Raw genomic sequence first — 12,187 nt, 5'->3', positions numbered from 1 at the left:
AATTCTCTCATCTCTTGTTGTAATTTGTAGTATACAAGAAGAAAAAGATTGTTCCACCACTAGGAGCAAAACAGTAACAATGCAGTTACATTACAAGAATCTGCAGAAGTAATCATATGCTAGATAGTTGCAAGTCAATATATCTATGAGATAGCCAAGATGATTGTCTATAAAATGATGGTTGCTTCACAGTCGAAGCTGTAGTGGACGGTGAGATATGGGGCCAGAAAATCAAAAGTTCAAAAATTGTTTTTCTCGTCATGTATATTGGAGGTGCAAGGCAGTAAGCAGTAAGAAGAAGATTAGATGGAGGAAGTGCGAGGAGTGAGTCAGTGAAGTGCAGTATACTGGAGAGCAGTGCAGTGCGGTCAGGTCAGCATATGCTTAGTCTGAAGCCAACAAAACTAACCGCAGAGTCAGACAAAAAGAGCCGGCTAACCAAAGCTAGAGCTGGACCTGCTGCACCCAGAAGACAAGTAAGCGGACAAGTAGAGATGGCCTTGCGGTTTGCCCAGAGGTCGTTTCGCAGTGAACTTTGCGTGTTCGCGATTCGCCCAACATGTGAACATATGGAGAAATTCGCGCCCGCCATATTCTTTTACAATATGAAGAACTTTGACCCATGATGACACATCCATCAGGTGGTACAGGATAGCCAATTGAGACATTTCAGCACATGGACATACTCCCTACCTTATAAATTAACCTGATCTGGCCGCCATTTTACATTCAGTGTTTTGCCAGTGTAGGGAGAGGCTGCTGTGTGGAGCAGGGACAGGCTGTTAGGGACACCAAACGCTAGCTTATAGGGCCACAAAAGTAATTTTAAGGACTAGTATAGGTGCTATCGATATGTGTGATACACAGAGGGGTGCGATATACTTATACTTTTATAATGAGTCAAAAACACATAGATCAATATAGTGATCATCTGGAAGTCAGGGGCCTAGGGTCTAGGAGTTTACTATGGCCATTTTTATATAGGGTAAGGATCCGGATGGGGTCGCTCTTATCAGGGCGGGTGGTTTGTGGTTAGGCTATCAGGGCCAGAATAGCACCCCCTGTAGGGCAATATCAGGGACAGTTCTTTGCCCACCCTGTCCTTCAATACCACATCATCTTCTAGCCCAGGGATGGATGTTTTTTGCTTTCCCTCCAGGATTCATGGATGTGCACTGGAACCCCCCGGATTGTGGTAGGACATATGGTTTCTGATTTGGTGCCGCCGTGCACTTGTTATTGCCTACCACATCTATGCTTTTTGCCTAAAGGTGGTTCTGCACTTTGTTTTAACTGATGATCTATTCTCTGGATAGATCATCAGCATCTGATCAGCGGGGGTCCGACACCCGGGACCCCCGCCGATCAGCTGTTTGAGAAGGCAGTGGCGCTTCAGCAGCGCCGCGGCCTTCTCGCTGTTTACCGCTGGCCCAGTGATGTCACGACTAGTATCAACTAGCGTGGGCGGGGCTAAGCTCTGCTCACAGAGGATAGATCATCAGTTAAAACAAAGTGCAGAACCCCTTTAACTTTCATAATTTAATTTATTTTCATTTTGAGGGATATCTTTTCTATTCACACTTCCGCAAAATGGGTCCGCATCCGTTCCACAATTTTGAGGAACAGGTGCAGACCTATTCATGTTCAATGGGGTGGGAATGTGCTGTCTGCATCCGCATTTGCGGATCCGCACTTCCACATCCGTGCTTCAGTTTCCGCAAAAAAATAGAACATGTCCTATTCTTGTCCGCAATTGCAGACAAGATTAGGCATTTTCCATTATAGTGCCGGCGATGTGCGGTCCACAAATCGCGGAATGCACATTGCAGGTGTCCGTGTTTTGCGGATCCGCAAAACACTTATGGACGTGTGAATGGACCCTCATAGTAACATTATTAAAGGTTACGTTTTATCTTCATGTATATTCTAATAGATTGCCTTCCTTGTACAATGTTATAATACACTTTCTATGTTAGACAGTATATTATAGTGCATTTGTATTGTGCGGCAGGTGTGTGCGGTTCTGCTGCGATACTGCAGGTATATAGAGGGACAAGCGTTATTGGAAGAAATCATTTCTACTGTTGTGATATACCAGTCGTCCCCCCAAAAAACTGATTGAAGCGGGGTGTTATATACTAATATACTTTCTTTATAGTGCATTTGGGACTTGTATAGTGCATTTGCGCATACGCGTACGCGAAAAATATATTGCCGATATTTCGCATTGAAAAAAATTATAAATGGAGATCGCAAATTCGAATACATCTGGTACGTCACTGTCCATGTTGTGGGACTATTTGTGCACTTCTAGAAATTATTTCTTGGCTGCAAATATGAGCTAATGGTTTTTCAGGTTCGCCTGCCAGTAAAATGAATGGGGCCCGCCACAAACTTGCGGTTCGCGAACATTTGATCGTGAGTGGTGGCACAGATTGTGGATTATGTAGTTATACTGGGAGTACTACTGTTCCCATGTTATCAGCTGTGTATACTAGCAACTACCTCTTTTCAGCGTTGGCGGCGCGCGCTGCCAGAATGCTTCTTTCTCTAATCTAATTTTCTCTTAGATGTAACCATAAATCTGTGCCCCTAACTGTACTAAAGTGAAATACTCAAACTCTGCCCCCCCCATCGTGTTTCGCCAAAATCATGCCCGATCCCCTGAAAACGCTGCGTCTCTGGCAACCAATGTGAGACATGAGGTAGCCTACGGTGCCTGTTCACAGTCTTCAGTGAAGTATAAGCTGTGAGCAGAGCCGCTTTCCTATGGACAGTGTGGACAATACTTATGGAAATTGTAAGTAAGCCAGGAAGGTAAGATATATGTACCGGCCGTGTGAAGCAGAGAAGTTTATTAATGTATACTCCACACCTTGAAGATAGACAGTCAGCCAGAAGTTACAGTAACCTTACCCAGGGGTCAAATGGACTCCTCTTTCTTTTACCACTCCATTTGCACCCAAAGGTGATGGCATCACAACATAAGGGACCCTGCATTCCCTGCACCTTAAACCCTATACCATCAAGGGCACCTCAATCAACATCTGGCAGGAGATTCCTTAACACCAGAATGTGCCCCAAAGTAATTTCTTCTCATCACTGCACGCCGGCCCAGGGAGCTGCAGAAACGTGAGTAACAACCACTACACCCATCAGACGACCACACTCACACATTGCCCCTGCGGTCAAGGTCACAGCAATAGGGCTCTGCTTAGCTGTGACATCACAAGGGGATGGCAACCTGAGTACTGGCTGGCCGCACGGCATTATTTGTGATTTTGCGTTATGAGGCTTCTCTCCTCTACACTTACTTTCAATTTCTAACACGTGCAGCCGCCATTTAGGAAAAAATTATTAATTACCCCAAAGTCAGAAGAAATTTGGATTAACCCCTTAAAGACCCATGACGTACATGTACTTCATGAGGTTTGCAGGGCTCTGGGGGAAGATAGGGATGGAATTGCGTCTCGATGGCTGCTCTTACCAGCAGTCAGGCATGCCGGGAAAGAGCAGCATGGTGCCGATCCACCCCCTGCAGCTCCAAGCACAGCGATTGGCCAATTAATGTGTGAACTGGTCAGCACCGGTCACATCCAAGTTGAGGCAAGGACAACAGTGCCAGCGCTGCGATTGGCTGGAACAACGCTCCAGCCAATGGCAGCGCTATTAGCTGCACAGGAAGAGGCAGAACTTCCCTGCAAGCAGCCATTCTAGCTGGTGACTTCTTCTTGAGTGCTCAGTAGCATCTGCACATTTTTTTGTTGTTTTGTTTTTCACATTTTTTTTTGTGTGAAAAAATAACTGCAGTTAGTGGTAGTTAGTTATATATATATATCAATTTCAGTTAGTGTCAGTTTCGATTTTTGCACCAACGCACCATCAGCGAACGTGCATTTTGCAACCACTGAGCACCGATCAGTAGTGTCCAATTGTGATCGCTTCTGCTCAGTTTGGGCTGAAACTTTATTTTTTCTGCAGAAAATCCTTTTTTTTCTATATAACAACTTTTCTTCAAAATTTTATTTCAAATTTATTACAAGCCCCTTCACGTGTAAGAAACACTACATACACACCCCACACTAAATAAAGGTTTACACGTTTCACGCATCACACCTCAATAAAATAAAAATGTCCCATTCATCCCAACGAGTGTACTCAGCTGAAGAGGCATACGCCATCCTTGCCTCCGATACTGAGTCTGCCAGTGAGGGAGAAGAGGATGCCACTTTCCTCTACTCCTCTACCCCCTCATCAGCATCATCATCCGCTGATGAGGGACCCTCTAGAAGGCGCCCCAGAGTAGCAGCAGAGGCAGCCCCCCGAGTGAGCCCACATGGACCCCACCCCTGACGATAATCAGCCCCAAATTCCTGAGTTTGTGGGCAACTCAGGAATTCTGATAGATTGTGCGGACTTCACTGAGCTATATTTTTTCAAAATCATCTTCTCTGAAGATTTTGTAAATCTAATGGTGGCCCAAGCCAATTGCAATTCATTCCACAGAACCCTAGTTCTCCATACGCTAGACCCCTAGGTTGGACCCCAGTAGATGCAGCAGATATGAAGATGTTTTGGGGACTCGTGCTGCATATGGGCGTAGTAAAGAAACCAAACGTTAGGCAATATTGGAGTTTTGACATTTTCTACCAGACTCCAATTTACAGTCAGACCTTGATCCGGAAGCGATTTTAATCAATCCGAACATTCCTACATTACAATGACATTACAGAGTGCCCACCCCAAAATGACCCAACATTTGACAGACTGTTCAAGGTTAGGCCTGTCATTGACCACTTCAGCAACAACCCAGAGAAAAATGTCAGTGTAGATGAGTCCCTATTATTGTTCAAAGGGAGGATTAGATTCCGCCAAAACCTGCCTAGCAAATGGGCAAGTTATGGCATGAAACTATACAAAGTCTGTGAGAGTAGCTCCGGGTTCACCAAGAAATTCAGCGTTTACGAAGGGAAAGATTATAGAATAGAACCCCCAGAATGCCCCCCGTACTAGGAGATAGTGGGAAGATTGTGTGTGAATTACTGCATTCACTGCTGGATAAGGGTTACCACCTCTATGTGGATAACTATTATACCAGCATACCCCTATTTAGGTCCCTAACTGTTAGAGGTACTGGGGCTTGCGGCACAGTATGCAAAAATCAAAGAGGCCTCCCTGGATCCCTGGTAGGGCAACCACTGAGAATAGGTGAAAGTAGGGCTCTCAGCAATGAGAATATGCTGGTGGCTAAGTACAAGAGGGACGTCCTTGTACTGACCACCATTCACACTAATGCCAGCTCCCCTGCTGCTGTACGAGGCACCACTACCACTGTCCCCAAACCAGACTGCATCCTTGATTACAACAGGCACATGGGAGGGGTGGATCTTGCAGATCAACTCATGAAGTCCTACAGTGCAACACGAAAACCAAAAGTGTGGTACAAAAAGCTGACCATACACATTGTACAGATAGCAATGTACAATGCGTACATCTTATTTCAATCTACAGGCCACAGAGGAACTTTCCTTTAGTTCCAAGAGGTGGTAATTAAAGCCCTAATTTTTCAAACCCAGTCGGGGGAGGGTCCAAGTACTTCAGGAAGTCATGGTGCCTGAGTTGTAACAGAGCAACATTTTCCAGGTCAAGTCCCACAAACAGCAAGGAAGGGAAGGACCCCAAAAAAGATGCAGGGTGTGTCACAAAAGAGGGATAAGGAAAGACACCATTTACCAATGCGAAACCTGCCCTGAAAAACCTGGCCTGTGCATGCGGGACTGCTTTAGAATCTACCATTCTTTTATGGAATATTATTTTTTATGCTCCCTGAAATATTTCCATTTTATATCTGATTTTTATTTCTGGGGACCTCAGAATTCTTTTTTAAATGCGACATGGCAGCTAAAATCCATGTCTGCCAATTCAGGCCTGCAAAAAACATATTTTGCACTTTGCCTGTAGAGGCCTACTGTGCGCCAAAACAGCAGCCTACGAGCACATATGGGGTGTTCGCAAAATGGGGAGAAAATGGTGAACATATATTCGGGGGTGCATTTTCTCCTTTAACCCCTTGTGAAAGTGAAAAATTAGGGTCTGCTAGTAATTTTTCATTTTTACAAATGTGTGCTTTGAAATCCTCTCTCTAGTATTTCTGCCTTCTGTGAGACACTTGTTTAGCAAAAAGTACCCTTTCCACCACTTAAAATGTTCGCACGGGGGTGTAGTTTTTGTAATGGGAATGGAATCCACTCTCCTAACCGCCATATGGTGCTCCTTCCACTCTGACGCCTGCCGTGCGGCCATACATAATTTTTTGAGCAAATATAGGGTGTTGGCGGGGAGGAAATGGGTAAAAAAATGTGGGGTGCATTTTGTCCTGTTACCCCTTGTGAAAGTGAAAAATTTGGGTGTAAATCAACTTTTTCTGGAAAAAATTGTCATTTTTTATTTTCACAGCCAAGCGTTTCCTACTTCTGTGAAATGCCTGATGGGTCAAAATGATCACTACACACCTTAAAAATATTCCTTGAGGGGTGTAGTTTCCAGAATGGGGTCACTTTTTGAGGGTTTCCACTCTAGCGTTACCTCAGGGTGTTTTGAATTGCAAGATGGTGTCTTTGAATTATTCAGGTGAAATCTGCCTTCCAGAAGCCATTTGGGACTCCTTTCCTTCTGACCCTTGTGGTAGCCCATATAGCAGTATACAGGCACATATGGGGTTTTGCTGTAATCAGGAGAAGATGGACAATAAATTAGGGCGTACATTTTCTCCAGTTCCCCTGTTTGAAAGTGAAAAATTTGGTCCTAAAGTCTTTTTCTGGAAACAAAATTACTTTTTCATTTTCACAGCCAATCCCATGATTTACCTTTGAGGACAAAGTTATCTCTACACATCTTAAAATATTCCTTGAGGGGTGAAGTTTCCGGAATGGGGTCACTTTTTGGGGGTTTCCACTCTAGGGGTACCTCAGGGTGTCTTCATATGCGACAAAGCTCACAAAAGCAAGTCCTGCAAAATCTGTCCTCAAAAAGCCCTATAGCGATACTTCCCTTTTGGACCCTGACATGCACCCATACATCATTTTTTGAGCATATATTGGGTGTTGGCGTATTCAGGGGGAAATGGGTAACAAAATGTGGGGTGTATTTTGTCCTGCTACCCCTTGTGAAAGTGAAAAATGTGGGTGTAAAGCAACTTTTTCTGCAAAATTTTTTAATTTTTAATTTTCACAGCCACGTGTTTCCTAATTCTGTGAAACGCCTTATGGGTCAAAGTGCTCACTACACACCTTGAATAATTCCTTGAGGGGTTAAGTTTCCAGTGTCCATTGTAGGGCCACCTCAGGGTGTCTTTATATGCGACATAGCTCCCAATTACCATTCCAGCTAAATCCACTCTCCAAAAGCCATATGGTGCTCCTTCCACTCTGAATCCTGCTGTGCGCCCATACTTCGGTTTTTGAGCACACATGGGGTGTTTCTGTAAACTCCAGATTCAGAGTAATAGATTTTGAGCTTTGTAAAAACACAAAATGCAATCGCACACTGCAACCAGCACTCTGCCCTGCCTTTATGCTGGATGTTGAATAAGGCATTGGTGTACATTTTGGCCAAAGCGTAATAAGCCACTCACCACGTCAAGGTCGCCTTCATGAGTGGTCCCTAACACTAGTTCCTACCTTTTATGGGCCATAACAGCCACATAAAGTCCAGGGAGCGCAGGCACAGCATGCACGCCAAGCACACTCTGCTTTTAACCCCGTCCGGTGCCATTACAGCTTTCAACGGATCCAGGGATGCAAGTACTCACTTGCATGCTGAGCCCACTATATACTTCTCCTGGAGCCTAATGGTTACTGGTAGGTGCTGTATAAGCAGACTCAGTTTTATACTGACTTTAAAACCAGCCTCCAGGGGGACGATTAACTGGACAGGTGTGCTTGACTGCTTGGAGATCGCCACGCCTCCAATACGTACTACAAAGAGAAAAATATGGAAAATTCAGCTACAAAGATTTTGAGCTTTGTTTGGCTGTTAACCCTTAATGTATTGAACAAAAAAAATAGATTAAAATGTAAAATCTGCAAAAAAAAGGGAAATTTTTAAATTTCATTCCAATTTTCATTTAATTCTTGTGGGGCACATAAAGGGTAAACAAAGTTTGTTTAATCAGTTTTGAAACGCTTGAGGAGTGTAGTTTCTAAAATGGGGTGATTTATGGGAGGTTTCTAATATGTAAGCCCCAGAAAGTGGAATTTGGAAATGTTCTTAAAAATTTTAAGATTTGCTTCTAAACTTCTAAGCCTTCTAACGTCCTCAAAAAATAAAGTGTCATTTTCTAAATGATTCAAATATAAAGTAGACATATGGGGAATGTAAAGTAATTACTATTTTGAAGGTATTACTAGCTATTATAAAAGTAGGGAAATTGCAATTTGGAAATTTGCAAATTTTTCAATTTCTTGGGTAAATTTGGTATTTTTTTATAAATAAAAATGAAATGTTTTGACTCCATTTATCCACTGTCTTGAAGTACAATATGTGACAAGAAAACAATCTCATAATGGACTGGATATGTAATAGCGTTTTAAAGTTATTACCACATAAAGTGACACATGTCAGATTTGATAAAACTGGCCTGGTCCTTAACCCCTTAAGGACATAGGGCGTACAGGTACGCCCTTGTGCCCTGGTACTTAAGGACACAGGGCGTACATGTACGCCCTGTGTATTTCCGATCACTGCCGTGCGGCTGGCAGTGATCAGAACCCGGTGCCTGCTCAAATCATTGAGCAGGCACCTAGGGCAAATGCGTGGGGGGGGGGGGCCCGTGACCCCCCCATGTCGGCGATCGCGGCAAACCGCAGGTCAATTCAGACCTGCGGTTTGCTGCGATTTCTGCAGTTTCTGATCAGAAACTTTAGTATTCCTAAAACATATCTGTATCCCCCCCCCCTGCACCCCTGAGTGATTTTTGCCTGGTGGAAGGGGCAGGGGGAGGGTTGCGGGTGGTGCGGGCGGTGCGGGAGGCGGGCGGTGCGGCAGGCGGGATCGCGATCCCCCGCCTGCCTCCCCTTGAATAATCGTTGGCGTCTAGTGGGTATACCAGGGTGCCAGCACATTGCTGGCACCCTGGTATAAACGGCTGACATCTGTGCTACGATGTCAGCCGTTTAACCCTTTCCATACCGCGGTCCGTACGGACCGCTGTATGGAAAAGGTTAACAGCGCAGGGAGCTCCCTCCCTCTCCCATCGGGGGGCTGCCCCCCGAATGGAGAGGGAGAGAGCTCCCAGGCAGCCCCCCGAAGCCCCGTTTTTACCCTTCCCCGTCTGCGCAGTTCTGACCACTACTGAGCAGACGGGGAAGGTTCCCATGGCAACAGGACGCCTTCTCAGGCGTCCTGCTGTCCATGGTGCTGAACAGATCTGTGCTAAAAGGCATAGATCTGTTCAGACAAAGTGTAAAATACAGTACAGTACAATATATATTGTTCTGTACTGTATTATACAGACATCAGACCCACTGTATCTTCAAGAGCCAAGTGGGTCTGGGTCAAAAAGAAAGTGAAAATAAAGTAAAAATCAAAAAACACATTTATCACTGATTAAAAATGAAAAAAATAAAATTCCCTACACATGTTTGGTATCGCCGCATCCGTAAGGACCTGATCTATAAAACGGTCATGTTACTTTACCCAAACGGTGAACGCCATAAAAATAAATAATAAAAAACTATGATGAAATTGAAATTTTGCCCACCTTACTTCCCAAAAAAGGTAATAAAAGTGATCAAAAACGTTGTATGTGCGCCAAAATTGTAACAATCAAACCGTCATCTCATCCCGCAAAAATCATACCCTACCCAAGATAATGGCCCCAAAACTGAAAAAACTATGGCTCTTAGACTATGGAAACACTAAAACATTATTTTTTTTGGTTTCAAAAATGAAATCATTGTGTAAAACTTACATAAATAAAAAAAAAGTATACATATTAGGTATTGCCGCGTCCGTATCGACCGGCTCTATAAAAATATCACATGACCTAACCCCCCTCAGATGACCACCGTAAAAAAAAAACGGTGTAAAAAAAGCTATTTTTTGTCATCTTACGTCACAAAAAGTGTAATAGCAAGCGATCAAAAAGTCATATGCACCCCAAAATAGTGCTAATAAAACCGTAATCTCATCCCGCAAAAAATGAGACCCTACTTAAGATAATCGCCCAAAAACTGAAAAAACTATGGCTCTTAGACTATGGAGACACTAAAACTTTTTTTTGTTTTATAAATTAATTCATTGTATAAAACTTACATAAATAAAAAAAATTGTATACATATTGGGTATCGCCGTGACAGTGACAACCTGCTCTATAAAATTACCACATGATATAACCTGTCAGATGAATGTTGTAAATAACAAAAGAAAACGGTGCCAAAAAAGCTATTTCTTGTTACCTTGCCGCACAAAAAGTGTAATATAGAGCAACCAAAAATCATATGTACCCTAAACTAGTACCAACAAAACTGCCACCGTATCCCGTAGTTTCTAAAATGGGGTCACTTTTTTGGAGTTTCTACTCTAGGGGCGCATCAGGGGGCTTCAAATGGGACATGGTGTAAAAAAAAACAGTCCAGCAAAATCTGCCTTCCAAAAACCGTATGATATTCCTTTCCTTCTGCGCCCTGTCGTGTGCCCGTACAGCAGTTTACGACCACATATGGGGTGTTTCTGTAAACTACAGAATCAGGGCCATAAATAATGAGTTTTGTTTGGCTGTTAACCCTTGCTTTGTAACTGGAAAAAAATATATTAAAATGGAAAATCTGCCAAAAAAGTGAAATTTTGAAATTATATCTCTATTTTCCATTAAATATTGTGCAACACCTAAAGGGTTAACAAAGTTTGTAAAATCAGTTTTGAATACCTTGAGGGGTGTAGTTTCTTAAATGGGGTCACTTTTATGGAGTTTCTACTCTAGGGGTGCATCAGGGGGGCTTCAAATGGGACATGGTGTAAAAAAAAACAGTCCAGCAAAATCTGCCTTCCAAAAACCGTATGGCATTCCTTTCCTTCTGCGCCCTGCCGTGTGCCCGTACAGCAGTTTACGACCACATATGGGGTGTTTCTGTAAACTACAGAATCAGGGCCATAAATAATGAGTTTTGTTTGGCTGTTAACCCTTGCTTTGTAACTAGAAAAAAAATATTAAAATGGAAAATCTGCCAAAAAAGTGAAATTTTGAAATTGTATCTCTATTTTCCATTAAATATTGTGCAACACCTAGAGCGTTAACAAACTTTGTAAAATCAGTTTTGAATACCTTGAGGGGTGTAGTTTCTTAGATGGGGTCACTTTTATGGAGTTTCTACTCTTGGGTTGAATCAGGGGGCTTCAAATGGGACATGGTGTCAAAAAACCAGTCCAGCAAAACCTGCCTTCCAAAAACCATATGGCGCACCTTTCACTCTACGCCCCGCTGTGTGGCCGTACAGTAGTTTACGGCCACATATGGGGTGTTTCTGTAAATGGCAGAGTCAGGGCAATAAAGATAGTCTTGTTTGGCTGTTAACCCTTGCTTTGTTAGTGGAAAAAATGGGTTAAAATTGAAAATTAGGCCAAAAAATTAAATTCTCAAATTTCATCCCCATTTGCCAATAACTCTTGTGCAACACCTAAAGGGTTAACAAAGTTTGTAAAATCAGTTTTGAATACCTTGAGGGGGGTAGTTTCATAGATGGGGTCACTTTTATGGAGTTTCTACTCTAGGGTTGCATCAGGGGGCTTCAAATGGGACATGGTGTCAAAAAACCAGTCCAGCAAAACCTGCCTTCCAAAAACCATATGGCGCACCTTTCACTCTACGCCCCGCTGTGTGGCCGTACAGTAGTTTACGGCCACATATGGTGTGTTTCTGTAAACGGCAGAGTCAGGGCAATAAAGATACAGTCTTGTTTGGCTGTTAACCCTTGCTTTGTTAGTGGAAAAAATGGGTTAAAATTGAAAATTAGGCAAAAAAATGAAATTCTCAAATTTCATCCCCATTTGCCAATAACTCTTGTGCAACACCTAAAGGGTTAACGAAGTTTGTAAAATCAGTTTTGAATACCTTGAGGGGTGTAGTTTATAGAATGGGGTCATTTTTAGGTGGTTTCTATTATGTAAGCCTCGCAAAGTGACTTCAGAG

This window comes from Bufo gargarizans, unplaced genomic scaffold (genome assembly GCF_014858855.1).
Source record: "Bufo gargarizans isolate SCDJY-AF-19 unplaced genomic scaffold, ASM1485885v1 fragScaff_scaffold_96_pilon:::fragment_2:::debris, whole genome shotgun sequence".
Lineage (NCBI taxonomy): Eukaryota > Metazoa > Chordata > Amphibia > Anura > Bufonidae > Bufo > Bufo gargarizans.
The sequence above is the reverse complement of the archived record's forward strand: the minus strand, read 5'-3'. Positions refer to the sequence as shown.